General features: G+C 41.3%; 1 protein-coding gene across 25 annotated transcripts in view; it reads left to right on the top strand.

The window, feature by feature from the left end:
* The window catches only part of SGMS1 (sphingomyelin synthase 1), a 279,683-nt gene that overhangs the window by 22,532 nt on the left and 241,466 nt on the right, over positions 1-15,685 (top strand). For all 25 annotated transcript variants that reach the window (XM_070562136.1, XM_070562104.1, XM_008518428.2 and 22 more), the window contains exon 2: positions 9,834-9,929. The gene's annotated coding sequence lies outside the window, so the exon portion shown is untranslated. The remainder of the gene's footprint in view (positions 1-9,833; positions 9,930-15,685) is intronic.

Here is a 15,685-nt window from a genome sequence, read left to right on the forward strand (position 1 = left end):
AGGGATTGAAAATAGGTAGTTGAGGGTTGCCTGGACACTCTTATCACAAGAGAGTAGCAAGAGAAGAATAAAGTGGCCAGAGAACAAGACTGTTGAGCCCTTACTATATATAATGAACACTACTAGGCCCTTACGGGAGCAGTGTAGCATGCTACATAAAAAGCTGATATTCTGGAAGCAGGCCACCCTGGATTAAAGTTTAGTTCCCTCTTTTTCTGGCTTTGTAACCTGGGGTAAACCTCTTACCCTCTCTGATATGCGGCTCTTCTCACTTTGGCTACTAGGAAGTTAGGAGCATGGAATTGAGTTCTTGCCTAGACATTCTGCTCTGTTTTAAGAGGTCCTCTTGCCTGTGGGAATTTGAAATAAGCAGCTAAATGATGAGAAATCTAAGACTTTTTGGTTGAAGTCAGGTACATGGTGACACAGTACGAAGTGAACTCATCTTGCCCACCAGATCTGCACTTCTTCCTGTGCCTTGTGGAAAAGCCCATCTTCTCACTCATCAAGACAGAGCCAGGGAGTCACCCACAGTTCCTTGTCCTTTACCCCTGTATCCTTCCAGTCGTCACAGCAAGGTCATTTTACTTCTTTCTGATCTCTTGCATTCATCTGTATCTTAAACCCTCATCACTTCCGCCTGGATTTCTTTCTAGCTGTCCCCTTTCTGCCCTGTCTTCATTCCATTCTCCTCCATCAGGGGCGTCGCCTTCCTAACTCAGCCAGCCGTCTGGATTGGGTTTTGCCCGCCCTGCCTCAGTGATTCCACTGTGCATGGTGGGTTGTGATGGGCAACTTAGCTCTTTCCAGAGTGAACATGCTTCAGAGCACAGCTTGTTTTGCGGGGAAAAAAAATCTTCTTCTTAGTGCCTAGCATGGTGTCTGACACATAAGAGGCTCTCAAAAAAGATTAGTGGAATGTAAATGGATAGGAAATTACTTTTTTATCTTCCCGAAACTAGGAGGACTGAAGCTGCTGTCTGAAGCATTCCTTCTCACCACCTTTCTGTCTGTATCCATTCCAGCATCTGCTCTACAGCCCAGCTGTGAGGGAAGAGAAGCATATGGTTGACTTGAAAGAGGCAGTTGGGATGTGATTGAATGTGTTTGAAATCTATTCATCCCTCTCCCCCCCACCAGAATAGCAGTAATGACACCTTGTATTTGTCTTTTTATTTGTGTTCTCCTTAAGTGCCTCCACAGACATGATGTCATCCAGCGTGGGGCACCGGTAGCCTGAGTGCTAGATGGGAGCACATGATTATCCTCATTTTGTAGAGGCAGAAAGGGAGATAAGGAGTGAAGAAATTTGTCCCAAGTTAGTGAGTTGTTAGTGATGGAAGAGACCAGACTTTGAGCTGAAGTCGTCAGCTCTTTCTCCTCTTTCATAACCAGCAGGTTCTACAGATTGATGTTTTCACGCGTAATCATCAAAAAGGGAAATTGGCAGAAGAAGTGGTGCTGGAAGTTTTCTGTGTATTAACTTTGTCTGTGGGTGTACCTTTTCACTGTTAATTTCCCTAATCTTCCTTCAGTTCTGGTTAAGTGCTCAGAGTGGTATGTCTCACTGGGTTCATTGGGCTGCAATAGCTGAGGCCCGTTAAATGATGTTCTGGGGCCTGCTTTGGACAGAGATGAAGGAGTTGTCACACTTCACTTGGTCAGTTTGGGAATATTATTAACTTCAAGCCACTTTCCTGCTTCACTAACGAATAAGGTGACAACAATAAAATCTTAGCCCTTCTTAAGTTCTATTCTTTACATTCTGTTAAATCCTTTAAAAATGAAATGATTTCTTCTGTTCTAGAAGTCTGGAGTCTGCATAAACTTACGCAGGACAGGAAAATGGCTCACTGGCACTCAATAGTCATATTCTTAATTTCTAGGAATTTCTAAATTTTGAAGATTGCAGCCTCTGAAGTGGACTGTTGCAGGGAAACTGCACCTGCATGTTTTATTAAATTCTAGGCTCCTGACAGCAAAGATGAGGGCAGAGTGAGGTTGAAAATGAGAGGACGGGAACAGTTAGGACATAGCCAGGATATACGCAGACAGCATGCAAGTTTGGATGGTTGTCTTTCTGTTCCTTTTTTTTGGCAGTCACTCACTCTATTGATCTCTGAAACATCTGTACAGTTTTGTTGTTTATCAGTCCTCGTTCTTCTTGACCCTTTTCAGCATTTGATCCCTGAGTTATTCCAGCCCCTCTGCCCTCTGCTCCTGTGAAACCTCTCTCTTCTGTTGGCCTCTGTTATGCCAGGAAGAGGTATTCTGAGTCTCCTGTCTTTTCCCTGCCCTTGGCTGCTTCCACCACTATTTGTCTACCATCCACACACATCAATGATTTTCACTTCATTTTGTTCCCTGATGGCATCTTTGCAGATGCATAGCTGTTTTTCCATATCTGGGTATTTCTACTTATTTGCCCTGCTGTCTTCCCAGAACTAATAGCTTAAAAACAAATTGACCTTAGAATGTTTGCAGTGAGAAAGGACCTTCAAGATCATTTGCTTCATTGTCTCATTTTAGCATTAGGTAAACTAAGGTTCAAGGAGATGTTGTGGCTTGTATAATTTCAGTCACCATTTGGTAGGAAATTAGGCTAGAAACCAAGATTCTTGACCCTCTGCACCTCTCACAGCCTCTGTGTTGACTTCTCACACACTGGCTCTTCATCTTCTCCTGTACCATTATTCCCTGGGCAAGGAACTTTAGAGCCATTTGACCCTCACATGTCACTTTCTTTCCCACAAATGAAAGGTCAAATATCCATTCACCAAGACCTACCAATTCTTCCTATGATTTAAAAATTTTATTCAGTAATTTTTAAAATTTACCAACAGTAAAATCCACTTTTTTGGAACATATAGTTCTGTGAGTTTTAACCCATGCATTGATTCATGTAACTACCACTAGAAACAGCATACAGACCAATCCCTCATCCCTCACCCTTCAAATTCCATGGTACCGCCTCCTTGTAGTCAAACCCTCCCCCATCTCTAACTCCTGGCAACCCTGATCTCTGTCATTAGAGGTTTGCCCTTTCCAGAATATCAAACAAGTGGGATTATTTAGACTATACTCTTTTGAGGCCAGCTTCTTTGATTTTGCATAATGCATTTGAGATTCATCCATGTTGTTGTGTGTATCAGTAATCTGTCCCTTTTTATTACTAAGCAGTATTCCACTGTATGGATATACCACAGTTTGTTTACCTATTCACCCACTGCATTCCCAGCAAGAGTGTGTAAAGGTCCTAGTTCTGCATCTTTGTCAGCATTTGGTATTGCTGTTTTAAAAATTTAGTCATTCTGATAGGTGTGTAGTGGTATCTTGTGATTTTAATTTGCATTTCCTTAATGATTAATGATGTTGAACATCTTTTCATGTGCTTATTTGCCGTTCTTCTCGCTGTCATGTATATCTGTATATCTTCTGCCCATTATGATGTTTGTTATACCCGTAGTCATTATCATAATCCTGTTCCAGGTGGTTGTTGTGCCTAGCTTTTTATATCAACACGGTTGCCCATGCACCACAGTATATTCCAGAGGTCAGGGCACTGAGCTAGGAACTTTGTATACCTAATCTCATTTTATCCTTACAAATCTTTGTGAGATGGGTAGTATTTTCTGTTTTTAGGGAGGAGAAATAAAGACCCTGTGTTCAGCAGATATTTATTGAGTCCCTAGCATATACTATAAGCAAGTTATTATATCCGTTTACTAGTTCTCTGACTTAGGGCAAGTCATTTACTCTCTGAGTTAATTTTTTTATCTTAAATAGGGATCTATATCATGATGTTTTCTCTCAGAGTTATTGAGTGAGGGTTGTAAAGAAGATTGTAGGAAACATGCTCAGCAGCAGGTCTGGCCGATGGTGTGTACTGAGAAAACACTAGCAACGGCTGCTTCTGTTGTTCTCTTCAAACACCTCATACTGTCCTGAGGCTGTTTCTGCCCCTCACTGGCTACCTCCATCTGGAAAATTGCCCCTTGGTGGGTCTCCTACTCCACTCTGGATCAAATATTAGAACCAATACAAGATTCAGCATTTTTCTTTTAAGAAACATGTTTCTCTGTTTCCTCTGTGTAGCTCACTCATGGATTGGCATCACTTGGTCAAAAAAGATGGGATTGGACCAATTTTGCAAAGCAGACCTACAATGCTGCAGTTACTACTGCTCCCTTATCCCTCCGCAAAAGGCGAAAAGGACCAGTTACCCTGGAGATTGCTGGTAGCTAACCTGGGTGTTCTGTTCCTAAATTTACATTTCATACTTGAAATACCTAATCTTAGGCAATGCAAAAGGAGTCGTGCAGGGGGACTCTATTTCTCATAGCAGTGGTGTATGTAGTTTTGCTGGAATTTTTTTTTGTCATTTACTAGTCATTTAATCAAATTTTTTCTTCATTGGCCAGATAATTTGGGATGATTTCCAGGAAACTAGAAATACTTTTGAAGAGATGTTGCTGTTTGAAATGAGAGTTTAAGATTTTCTAAAGTCAGTAACACAAAAGTTAAAAGAGCCAAATATTTTACTTTGAGTCCATTCCAGCTCCAGTGTTTATGTAAAGAAAGTCTGACTTTTACTGATATCATAAAGGTTTGATCTAGTTGGCAACGTTGTTCTGTTTACGGTAGGATGGAAAGAGGAAATCATAGTAGTAAAAAAAAAAAAATCATGGTACAAAGATGGCTTTTTACAAATTGTCAAGTCTTCTCTTCTGGACTCTGAGGCTTCGTATATGGAAGCCGGTGTGTGGTTACAGAGGGCTCCCTGGTTTTTCCTGTTTTAGGAAAGCTAGAGCATGTCCTCACTTAATCCTTCAATTGTTAACCATGAATCTGGTGCCTACCATGTGCCAGGTCCATTTTCTGTATTAGTCTCTTTAATCCTCACAGCAACCCTTTGAAATTAAAGGTAGCCCCATTTTACAGATGAAAACACTGTGTGGAGAGGCTGTTTGACCTACCCAGTGTAAACTCAGAAGGAGGTGGTGTTGAGCCCTGGTTTTCTGACTGCCTGCTGCTCTTATTGGTGCCCCCTCCACCACAGTCTGCCTGTCATGGAGGCAGGACAGCTGCTCCCCACTGCTCACCAAGAAGGCCAGCACACCGTCTCCCAACGTGGCATCTGTTTTCTTCCTGGGGGCTGTTTTGGACCTAAGGTCAGCGCTTGACTACCACAAACTCTGGGATTGGGCAGTTTTATTTTGTCCAGAAGGCCCATTATAGAAATAACATGAACTTAGAAGTCAAAGATAACGTTCAGGTGGTGTCTCCACCATTTTATTTTGTTGCCTATGTGATTTTTGGCCAAATTACTTAAACTCCCAGAGGCTATTTCAGCAATAAAATGGGAGTAACGCATGCCCGGAGAGATGACGGGAGGATTAGAATTAATGCAATAGAGCACTTAGCATGACACATTGCAGGAACTTAGTAACCGATAGATACTATTATTGTTACTACTGGGGGGTCTTCTAGCTGGTCTTGGGGGACTGAAGAAGCTGCTAGAGTAGTGGTTAAGAATATGGATTCTGGGGTAAACCACTTGGGTCCAAATCCCTGTTCTACCACTTAGCCCTTGTGTGACTGTGCACAACTTAATTGCTTTCTGTGCCTTAATTTCCTCCATCTGTAAAATAGGTATGGTAATAGTTCCCACCTCATAGGGATAAACAGCTGTAAAGAGGCAAATAAGAACTGTCAGGAGGGTGAGTTGGAATGACCTCATTTTGGTCATCTGGTGCCATTGTTTCTTTCAGTGACATGATCTGAGCCTCCTTGAAATTTACGGTAACATTTCTTCTTCCTGCTCACATTGAAAGAATTTCAATGCCAACAGAAATGTTCAGTATCATGTTTTTACTAGAAATATGGATTAAATTATCATAAAAATTACTGTTGTCTCCTAAGAAATGGAATTAATTAATCTAAAAAGGACATCTTTTTGTATAGAGAATACCTAAGTATTTTTTGTAGAATTACTACACGTAAAATAAGGTATAGTAAATAACAATCTCATCTTATAGGTGAAAATATAAAAAACATAACCAGCTCTCTGTTTAAGAAAAAAACAAACCAAAGCACTGTTTCACTGAAATGATTTGACTCTCCTGCTTGAATCTTGAATTTGGCTGGGGTGCATTTAACTTAATTTTTTCCCTCTTCAAGATGACAGCAATAAGATGGGAGTGTAGATATGAGTCCATCAGGGGGAAAACTGTCTGTGAACTTAACATAGGTCTCGAAATCCCGTTTGACTTCCGCCTGTGGGCAGTGTGTGGTGCTGACTGGGTCGCCATTGTTGTTCTGCAGTCTGTCCTGATGTCCTGTGACTAACGTGGTCCAGCTGTCTGGGTCACTACTTTGGGGTACTATTTATTTGCAGTAGTGATGCTACAAATAGGAAAAGCTTTTCCTTTCGTTGGTTGAAAGCTTTGCTGGTAATTAGCAAAACAAGCATGCCTCTTTTTTTGGAGAGAGACTGGAAAGGCGGCTAAAGAGTCAATTGTACACAAGCACTTTGGGAAACAATTTGGCATTACTTAGAAGAGTGGAACATGTGCAATCCCAAAGCCCAGCTCTCCTCTCCCAGGTATATACTCTGGAGAAACTCTTGCTGTGTGCACCAGAGGACGAGGACTAGTATGTAAATGACAGTATTATTCATAATAGCAAAAACTGAAAAATCCCCAGATGATCCTCAGCAGGAAAATAGAGCCCTAAATTGTGGGTATGTTCACACAATGAGAACTATATAGTGGTGAAGAATCAACTATAGCCACATGAGTCACAGAGATGACTCTCAAAATCAATCTTAAGAGGGAAGTCTTAGCATATACAGTCTGGTTTCATTTATATTAGGCTTGAAACCAGGTAAAATGCAGCAACATTGAGAATACATATGGGGTAAAACCATAAAGAGGAGCAAAGGAATGATTCACTCACGGTTGAGGCTAGTGGTTACCTGTGGGTGGCAGTGGGGAATGGAGGGGAGAGGTTATCAGGAAGGGGCATATCGGTCTTCCACAAAACCCAAAAAACAACAAACACAAAGAAACCCCCCCAAAACCAAAAAAACAAAAACCCAGCACCACCACTGAGTATTAGGTATATGGAATTTATTTTCTTATTCTTTAAGCTGACATATGTTATTGTATCAATTATCACTGCATAACAACTTACCTCAAAGGTTAGCAGCCTAAAACACTGATAAACATTATCTCTCACGTTTTCTGTGTTGGTCCGGAAATTAGGAGCAGCTTAGCTGGGTGGCTCCAACCTGGGATCTCTCGTGGAGTTGCAGTCAAGATGTCAACTGAAGCAGCCGGCATCTGAAGGCTGGACTGGTCTGGAGGATCTGCCTCGAGAGGCTTACTCACCTGGCTTTTCCGGAGGCCTCAGGTCCTCACCATGTGGCCCTCTCTCTAGAGCAGCTTGAGTGGCCTCGTGACCTGGCAGTCAGCTTCCCTGCCAAGACAGAGTGAGAGGGAAGCTGCTTTTTTGACCTGGCCTTTGAAGTCACACTCCGTCATTTTCCCAATATTGTCTTGGTTATAAATGCCAGCCTTACTCAGTGTGGCAGGGGGCTACACAAAAGCATGAATACCATGAGGCACGGATCACTGGGGGCCATTTTGGAGGCTGGCTACCATGGTTATATACTTTTTAATATAATATACTTCGTAATAACAAGTTGTTAGAGATAAGCTAAACTGGTAAGCTTATTTTCTTTAGTAATGATGCAGACGTCCATTTAAATGAGAATTACTGTAAATGCTGAATGTGTTACCAATCAGTATGGGGTTGAAGAAATGTCACTGGTGTAAACAGAGTAACTGAGTGGCAGGAGCCTGCCTCACAGGAATGTCCATGGGGCGGGAGCAGGGGGCAGTGAGGAGAGGAACTTCAGTGCTACTTACGTCAGGGTGTGTGGTGTAGAGAAGGGATCCTGTGTGCCTAGACTTCATTCTACCTGTACTTAGATCTAGCGCAAATCTGAGACTCCTGAATTTGAAGAGAATTCTCCAGAGCAAGGGCCATTGGTAGCTTCCTGGGCTCACTGTGATATTAAAATCCCTGCTAGCTTGACACATTCCCTCCAAGACCACCTTTAATGGAAAAGGAGAGAGAGTCCACCCCACATGGCCTTCCCCTACATGTAAAGATGTAGCTAGAAATGAACTAGGCAAGTAAGGGTAGGAGTTCCAGCTTAAAAATTCATTAAGCAGTTGCATTCTACTCCATAATGCACATTTGTTTTAATGTTAACAACTTTTACATTACCGATTCATTTGCTTCTCCTCCCCTCACCAAACTCTTGGAGTAAAGTTGATGTTTCCAAAGGTACATCATGTTTTTTTCCTTGGTTTTATGTAGCTCTTGGCAGAACTTCTTGGTGAGTATTCCTGGGGTCCAAGCGCACCCATCTGTGAGGCACTGAGTCACATCCTGTCTCCTTTGTGGGTTGCAACGCCTTGTGAACAGGTGTTCCAACCCCCAGGTGAGGAAGCAGCTTGGAGAAGTTCTCTTGATTTTTAACCAAGCTAAGGAGTAGAGGAGATAGGACTGAAAGCCAGGTGCAGTGGAACCCTGGCTAGCTTTCCTCAGGCCTTTGTACCCCAGCACTGTCACACGTTAGACGTCGATACCTCTGCACATTTGTGTGTGCAGAACTTTGTTGATCAGCCGATGAAGGGCCACTTTAGGTCATCATATAGGGACACTACGTTCTTCCCAGTTGTGTTTTGGCTGCTGCTTCCATCTTTATTGGTGGAACAGTGTCTATGCCATTATATTCTGTTGTATTTTGCATTTTATAAAAATGAATGGAAGATCCCCAACAGCAAGTAAAAATTGCCTTACTAAAAGTAATTGTAGTAATGGGTAGTCATAATTATAGTATTAATGGTACTATTAAGAATGATTGTTAATATACTCTCTCAGGAAACAAACTGCAGCACGCACCCCCAGCCCTCCCAATGGCATGTGAATGTGTTGTTTGGCCATTTGGCTTTGAGGTTGGTTTTCAAGAGAACATCATGTTGGGGGGCATGGGGACCACCTGTATGGTGAGACAAGCCCTGAGCTTGGGGTCAGAAGACCTAAGTAGGAGTTTATCCCTGGTGTTTTCTGATTGAATGTCCTTGTCATGCATCATCTCTGACACTTAGCTGCCTCCTCTGGAAAATGGAATCAGTAAATTCTGCTAACCTCCCAGGGCTGTGGGGATTATCAAATGTAATAGATGATGCCAAAATGTAAGGTGCGGTGGAGGCATTGTGAAGATGACTTGCAGGCCACAGTGCCGCTGTGCCCTATAGCATGTGTTGCAGTTAAGGATAGTAGTCGATCGGGTCTGGATACCTTTGCCTGCAAGGACCCCAGGAGGATCTGCAGTTCTGGAGTGGCTCTAAGAGTGTACGTGCGTGCCTTCTTAGTGTGGCCTCAGAAATCCAAAGTCAGTGAAGCGCAGGCCCTTGAAGCTTCAGTTTTTATTGAGTGGAAGTGTGGGCTACAACACTACCCTGAAATTGATGTGAGTTAAAAGAAACTCACTGAGGAATTCCTTTGTTCCAGAAGTTCCTAGTGTGGGTAAGGCTAACGGTCGTTCCTCACATTCAGTGTGTGGTGGGATCATTTTTTTCTCTTTTCGTTTTTCTCCCTGCTTAAAAAACAAAAAGAGCAGTATTTTAATCTAGAGGCTTGTCATATATATATATATATATATATATAGACACACACACATACATTTTCTCAACTGAAATAGCATTAACTTAATAAAAATTCTTGGTGATAACATGTTGTTTTGCTTATTCTTGCAGGGTGAGGGCAGCATGAACGATCCCTGAATGTTCCTTTGGGTATATTTAGCCGCTCGTTTTTGATTAGGAGAGAGAAGACGGCCATCCACTGGAAAGGTAAGTAAAGACTTCTGTGTGGCTTGTTATTATGAAAATTTTCAACCATACTGAAGAGTTAAAAGAAAGTACAGTGAGTTCCTGTGTATCCACTCCCTACATTTAGCAGTCATTAGCATTTTGCCACATTGTGCGTGAGTGTGTGTGTGTAGGTTTGTACACTTTTCTCCTGAAATGGGAAAATAAGTTGCAGACACCATGACCTTTTATCCTAAGTTCTTGAGGATGCAGCTCCTAAAAATAAGGATTTTCTCCACTGAGCAGCATTTTAGAAGATTCATAAACTATGTGACATAGAATCATTTAATTAAACAGTTGTAATTTCCTGTTAAAAGGTGTAATTTTGAACTTCTGCTCCCTTGATAGCTAATATAAATAAAGTCAGATTTAAAAAAATCTTTAAACAGTGATTTATTTAATGGACAGCTATGCGATATGAATTTGTTTGATATGAGAAACTTTGGAATATAAAGCAGTGGGATTTGCACTGTACATGTACCCTGTATAAGAGAGGATTACTGTGCTTTCTTCGTTCCTCCTGGTCTGCCCATCTGCCCCACTGTGGCTGATGTGTATTGTTAGATCACTGGATCTGATTACGACTCTTGCCTTCTTCCTGATCAGCGTTCATGAATAGACTAGTCTCTATGACCTAATGGAATTAAAGGGCTTCATTGATTTTTTTAACCTGAACTTACAGGAGAATGTGAAAAGACTACGAGTGGTAATGTCAAGTTGAGGTCACTATGTTAAAATCAACAATCAGGAGATTCAGAATGGTTTCCTGAACCGTTGATTACCTGAATTGAAACTACATAAAATCTTCAAATGTCTTCAGCTGTGAGGATCGTTGTAGATTGTTACACGTTGTAGCCAATTACCCAATTGATTCTTACAGCACTGTGGTTGTTGCAGGGTGGCTGTCACCTGTTCTACATTCTAATCTCAGTTACGTTTTATTTACAGTACGTTCCTCAAGTGGTCCCTGAGTGTCTAAGCATTTCTTCATAGATGTTTATGAACTGGAGTTCCCATTTAGAGCGTTATTTTAAAAGAAGTCTATTTAAGTGAGCCTTTAGGGCAGCAGAGCCTTCTTGTATTCTCGTTTTTGATTTAGAACAAAAAGTTAGTGATGGCAGCAAAATTTCTTTAAAAGACAATGACATTTTGAAGGAGTTGTGACTGGAATTATAGGTAGTTTAGAATGATCTAGTTTGCTTTTTTGCTCTTCGGCCTCTGTCTGGCTGTGCTTTGAGAAGAAGAGGAGGGGTGGGTGGGACTCTACAGGAGGCAAAAAGGCTTTGAAGGATGGACGAAGGGAAGGCCTCTGGGGCCCCTTTTGGGGCCTTCATGTGGCTCCCTGGCCCAGGACCACTTAGATATGGGGTAATTTTTAAAAATTTTCTATTGAAATAGACCATACGTACAGAAAATACTCATTTTAAGTGTACAGCTAAATATAGTTTCACAAACTGAACACACCCATGTAACCAGCACCGAGATCAAGAAACAGAACATTACCCCCACAGCCTCATGTCTCCTTCTAGAAGCTAGACACCACTTCGCGCCCTGGGTAACTATTCTCTTGATCTCTGGCACATAAATTAGTTTTGCCTGTTTTTCTGTGTGTGTGCGTGTGTGATATAGCGTGCAGATTGTACTCTTTTGTGTCTGGCTTTTCTCATTCAACAGTGTATTAGAGAGATTCCTCCATGTTATTGAATATGGTTACAGATTGCTCATTTTCATTGCTGTAGAGCATTCCATTGAATGAGAATACAACAGTTCATTCTACTACATGTAGGTAATTTTTTGAGGTTCCCCCATGCAGGCCACCCTGTGGCAGAAATGAAGATTACACAAGGTTTTATTCTCACTGTGATTACGGCTGAGACAGTCCCAGGTTGTCCAAACTCTGCCCAGCTTCTGCTGTGATGTGAAGGAGGAATCCAGACAGCAGATAGAAGATTGAGACACAGTTGGGTGATATGTCTGGGGTGTTTCAGTTCCGTAATGATTCCTGCTGCTTTCCCTGTGACTCACGATGTCCCTTTTCACTTTGTTCCCTGCTGACACATGTTTTCTACATCCTCTTTGCCATTGTTACTCTCTCTACAGCCCCTCCCAAGAGACTGTGCAGAATAATCAAACAACAGTTAATCGATGAATATTTAAAGTTTATTAGGTGTTGTTATTAGGTATTAGATGAAAGGCAAAGAATTGAAAGTCATGGGCTTACTCTCGAGGAGCCTATGTTGTGGCTACGGATTCTGTGTTACCTGTGGGTACGGATATGGGCCACATCCCTGGAAACCAGTTGTACTGGAGAATCCAGGATGTAAATTCAATGGCTTTCATGGGCCAGGCTAGTAATAACATGACTGAAATTAGTGAGGGGTTCTTCAGTAAGAAGTGATGGGAACTGTGGAGAATGAGTATATATGCCTCTTTTTGACCTAACAAAACATGTCTGGCTGAATTTAGCAAGTCCACCGATTTCCAACCGTTAGGGAATAGAGTGGTCATTATAAGATAGTGGTTTCCATGGGATTTGGATGTTTTTGTAGCTGAATTCTGTTTTTGTAAATAAAGTTGTTTTTTTTTTAAGGTTGGCACCTGAGCTAACATCTCTTGCCAGTCTTTTTCTTTTTTTCCTCTTCTCCCCAAAGACTTGCAGTACATAGTTGTATATTCTAATTGTAGGTCCTTCTGGTTGTGCGATGTGGGATGCCACCTCAGCATGGCCTGATGAGCCATGTCTATGCCCAGGATCCGAACTGGTGAAACCCTGGGCCACTGAAGCGGAGTGCATGAACTTAACAACTTGGCCACAGGGCCAGCCCCTGATAAAGTTTTATTTAAACACAATCATGCTCATTTGTTTATGTATTGTCTGTCACCATTTTTGGGTTATAGCAGCAGAGTTGAACAGTTGTAAAAGAGACCAGTGTTGAGTAGTTGTGACAGTGACCATACGGCCCACAAAGCATAAAATATTTACCATCTGGCCCTTTACAAGAAAGTTTGCCAACTCGTGCTTTACTTCATAAAAGCAAGGACGTAATACAGGTATATCTCATTTTATTGTCTTTCAAGATAGTGTGTTTTTTGCAAATTGAAGTTTGGTGGCAACCCTGCATCGAGCAACTCTGTTGGTGCCATTGTTTCAAGAGCATTTGCTTACTTCATGTGTCTGTGTCACATTTTTGTAATTTTCACAATATTTCAAGGTTTTCATTATTGTTATCTTTGTTATAATGATCTGTGGTCAATGATCTTTGGTGTTACTATTGAATTGTTTTAGGGTGCCACGAAATGCACCCATGTAAGATGGTGAACTTAATTTATAAATGTGTGTATTCTGACTGCTCTACTCACTGTTCCCTGATTCTCTCCCTCTCCTTGGGCCTCCCTATTCCTTGAGATACAACAACATTGAAATTAGGCCAACTGGTAACCCTACAATGGCCTCTAAGTGTTCAAGTGAGAACAGTTGCACATCTCTCACTTTAAGTCAAAAGCTAGAAATGGTTAAGTTTAGCGAGGAAGGCATGTTGAAAGCCGACACAGGCTGAAAGTTAGGCCTCTTGCTCCAAATGGTTAGCTAAGTTGTGAATGCAAAGGAAAAGTTCTTGAAGGAAGTTAAAAGTGTTACTCCGGGAAACACATGAATAATGTGAAAGTGAAACAGCCTTGTTGCTGATGTGGAGAGAGTTTTAGTGGTCTGGATAGAGGATTCAGCCAGCCACGACATTCCCTTAAGCCGAAGCCTAATCCAGAGCAAGGCCCTGACTCTCTTCAATTCTCTGAAGGCTGAGAGAGGGGAAGAAGCTTCAGATGAAAAGTTTGAAGCTAGCAGAGGTTGGTTCATGAGGTTTAAGGAAAGAAGCCATCTCCATAACATAAAAGTGCAAGGTGAAGCAGCAAGTGCTGAGGTAGAAGCTGCAGCAAGTTATCCAGAAGATCTGGCTGGGATAGTTAATGAAGGAGGCTACACTGAACAATAGATTTTCAATGTAGCTGAAACAGCCTTCCATTGGAAGAATATGCCATCTAGGACTTTCATAGCTAGAGAGGAGAAGTCACTGCCAGGCTTCAGAGCTTGAAAGGACAGGCTGACTCTTGTTAGGGGCTCATGCCACTGTTAACTTTAAGTTGAAGCCAATGCTCATTTACCATCCTGAAAATCCTAGAGCCCTTAAGAATTACACTACTCCTGCCTGTGCTCTATAAATGGAACAACAGAGTGTGGATGACACCACATCTGTTTACAACATGGTTTAGTGAATATTTTAAGCCCAATACTGAGACCTGCTGCTCAGAAAAAAAGACTTCTTTCAAAATATTACTGCTTATTTACACCTGGTCACTCAAGAGCTGTGATGGAGATGTACAACAAGGTTAATGTTTTTGTGCCTCCTAACACAACATCCATTCCACAGCCTATGGATTAAGGATTAATTTTGACTTTCAAGTCTTATGACTTAAGAAATACATTTTGTAAGGCTATAGCTGCCATAGATGGTGATTCTTCTGATGGATCTGGGCAAAGTAAATTGAAAACTTTTTGGAAGGGATCCACCATTTTAGATACCATTAAGACATTTATGATTCATGGGAAGAGGTGAAAATATCAACATTAACAGGAGTTTGGAAGAAATTGATTCCTGTCCTCATGGATGACTTTGAGGAGTTCAAGCTTCAGTGGAGGAAGTAACTGCAGATGTGGTAGAAATAACAAGAGAACTAGAATTAGAAGTGGGGCCTAAAGATGTGACTGAATTGCTACAATCTCATGATAAAACTTTAACTGATGAGGAGTTGCTTCTTATGAATGAGCAAAGAAAGTGATTTTTTGAGATGGAATCTACTCCTGGGGAAGATGCTGTGAAGATTGTTGAAATGACAACAAATGATTTAGACTATCACATACACTTAGTTGAAAAGCAGCAGTAGGTTTGAGAGGATTGACTCTGATTTTGAAAGAAGTTCTACTGTGGGTAAAATGCTATCAAACACCATTGCATGCTACTGAAAAATTGTTTGTGAAAGGAAGAGTCAGTGGGTGTGGCAGACTGCATTATTGTCTTATTTTGAGAAATTCCCACAGCTGCCCCAACCTTTAGCAACCACCACCCCTAATCAGTCAGCAGCCATCAACAGCGAGTCAAAAGATTATGACTCGTTGAAGGCTCAGGTCATGGTTAGCATATTTTAGGAATAAAGTATTTTATTAAAGTATGTACATTGCTTTTTTAGACATAATGCTATTGCACACTTAATAGGCTACTGTATAGTGTAGGCATAAGTTGTATATGCACCGGGAGACCAAAAAATTCGTGTGACTTGCTTTATTGCGATATTCGCTTTATTGTGGTGGTCTGGACCTGAACCCGCAGTGTCTCCAAGATATGCCTGTAATAATCACCTCTGTAGTCATAAAATTAGTGTTGATGCCTTTATTTACTCATTTGTCCAACAAATATTTACAGTGTCTATTGTATGTCAGGCATAAAACAGTCATAGTCAGATGTGGTTCTTGCCCTTGTTTGATTTACAGGAGGCTCCTGTGAACTTGAAGTTCCATTCTAAGGTTGTGCTTTCTATAAATCAAAACAAAAGTGTAATATGGAACTAGAATTGCCATATCTTTCGTTTAAAACTAATACATTGGCTATATGTATTAATTTTATAAATTTGGCGAGCACTTATTCTACATAATCTAATGGTTACTTTAGTTATAAGGAGGATGTATG

The sequence above is a fragment of the Equus przewalskii genome, chromosome 1 (genome assembly GCF_037783145.1).
Source record: "Equus przewalskii isolate Varuska chromosome 1, EquPr2, whole genome shotgun sequence".
Classification (NCBI taxonomy): Eukaryota; Metazoa; Chordata; class Mammalia; order Perissodactyla; family Equidae; genus Equus; species Equus przewalskii.